Below are 2305 nucleotides of genomic sequence, written 5' to 3'. Positions count from 1 at the left end.
AAGTCAAATTTTCCTCGTGTCATATCTACCAAGTCAGAACCTGTTCACTTCATGTCTGCCAAGCCAGTCTGTTACCCAAGGGCCTGTTCACGACACGTCTGCCAAGCCAGAGCTTGCTCACAACATGGCCGCCATTCAAGAGCTTCATCCCCTGAGGCCTTTCCTATCCATGAGTCTGCACCAAGGGCCTTTCCTGTGCTAGAGGTGGCGGCTTCCGCTGCAGAACCTCCTGAGGTGGTGGCGTCTCCTTCCGAACTCACTGCCTGCCCTGTCACAGCCACAGAGGCCGTTCATGAACTCACAGACTGTCTTGTCACGGCCACGGAGGCCGTTTACGAACTCACTGTCTGCCCTGTCATGGCCACAGAGGCTGTTCACGAACTCACAGACTGTCTTGTCACGGCCACGGAGTCCGTTCTCGAACTCACTGTCTGCCCTGTCACGGCCACAGAGGCTGTTCACGAACTCACAGACTGTCTTATCACGGCCACGGAGTCCGTTCTCGAACTCACTGTCTGCCCTGTCACGGCCACAGAGGCTGTTCACGAACTCACAGACTGTCTTATCACGGCCACGGAGTCCGTTCTCGAACTCACTGTCTGCCCTGTCACGGCCACAGAGGCTGTTCACGAACTCACAGACTGTCTTATCACGGCCACGGAGTCCGTTCTCGAACTCACTGTCTGCCCTGTCACGGCCACAGAGGCTGTTCACGAACTCACAGACTGTCTTATCACGGCCACGGAGTCCGTTCTCGAACTCACTGTCTGCCCTGTCACGGCCACAGAGGCTGTTCACGAACTCACAGACTGTCTTATCACGGCCACGGAGTCCGTTCTCGAACTCAAGAAGCGCTTCCAATCATTGTGTTCTTGTTAGCAATGGTTACCTCCAAAGAAACACATGCAGCCATCATCGCTTTTCATCAAAATGGCATCACATGCAAGGAAATTGCAGTTTGGATTATTGTTTGGATGTTTGGATCACACTGTAAATAAAACTGCACTTGGATTCTCACTATGCTCGCCTTCAGTGGACTGATTCGTTACAGAATGCTGTCTAATCAGCATCTTGATATGCCACACCTGTGAGGTGGATGGATTATCTCAGCAAAGGAGAAGTGCTTACTAACACAGATTTAGACAGATTTGTGAACAATATTTGAGAGAAATAGGCCTTTTGTGTACATAGAAAAAGTCTTAGATCTTTGAGTTCAGCTCATGAAAAATGGGGGCAAAAACAAAAGTGTTGCGTTTATAATTTTGTTCAGTGTATATATATTGTGAAAATTACTGTACAAATCATCTTGACATAAATAAAAACAGGCTGCTAAAAATACCAAGCTGGCTGTATTTATACTTAATATTTTTATCAGCCAATTTAACTTTTCAATTACCTATATTTATATTTCGATTTGTATGTTAAATTTAACATATGTACAAAGTGTAAGGGAAAACAGTGGACACAATACACGCCAGACCCAAAATCACATCTCCCACATAAGTGCCACAGATGGGATATGAAATTATTGATTAATAATAATTATTATTGAAACAAAACTGGGACCAGTTTGTTGCAGACAAGATTAGAACCAGCATGTCACACTGACCACCACAACTCAACGTGTCTGTTGCATGTGCGCTAACCAGGGAAATGTAACAGCTCTTAGTGAAACATCTCAGAGCTGAAATAAGCCAGAAAGCCTTTAGCTGCTGAGTTTGGCTCCATGGGACGACTGCACGTCACAGGCGTTACTCCCACAGCGCAGACAGTGATCGGGCAGCTTGGGTAATTGAGTATGAATGGAAGTACAAGGGTGTGTTCTCCCTCACGGCACAGCGGAGTGTGACGGGAAAGCAAACGCATTCAAATGAAGCATGTAATCAGATTAAGGTCCCAGCCAGTTTGGATGGTGACTGAGACAGAGCGTGTAGAGAAGGAGAGCCATGGCACATGTTGACATCCTCACGCAGATCATACAAATCAAAGATCCACTGCTGCATTTTTATGGCTCTGTTTTGGCAATCTAAGGCATGCAACCCTGATGGGGTTTATTGTGTAATATTGACACAGGTGGCAAATAAATACATAAATGGACATGAAATATTGATTAGATTTGTTTTGGCATGAAATGAGAGACAAACTCATTTGAAGAACGATTAATATATTATTATTAATATTTAATATAATTAAAGTTATTCATATATTTAAAATAATTTAGAATTTAGATCATTATATTCCATTTTATTCCTCTTCTTTACGTATTACACTTATATATGTTTGTGTGTGTGTGTTTGTACTATAT

The 2305-nt window shown here is 44.1% G+C and overlaps 1 protein-coding gene across 1 annotated transcript in view; it reads right to left on the bottom strand.

Moving 5' to 3' along the window:
- Positions 1 to 2305, bottom strand: part of LOC107703884 (netrin-1-like) — a 66724-nt gene that overhangs the window by 17948 nt on the left and 46471 nt on the right. The gene's annotated exons all lie outside the window — the stretch shown is intronic.

The sequence above is a fragment of the Sinocyclocheilus anshuiensis genome, unplaced genomic scaffold (genome assembly GCF_001515605.1).
Source record: "Sinocyclocheilus anshuiensis isolate Anshui unplaced genomic scaffold, SAMN03320099.WGS_v1.1 scaffold1159, whole genome shotgun sequence".
NCBI classification, from domain to species: Eukaryota; Metazoa; Chordata; class Actinopteri; order Cypriniformes; family Cyprinidae; genus Sinocyclocheilus; species Sinocyclocheilus anshuiensis.
The sequence above is the reverse complement of the archived record's forward strand: the minus strand, read 5'-3'. Positions and strand labels throughout refer to the sequence as shown.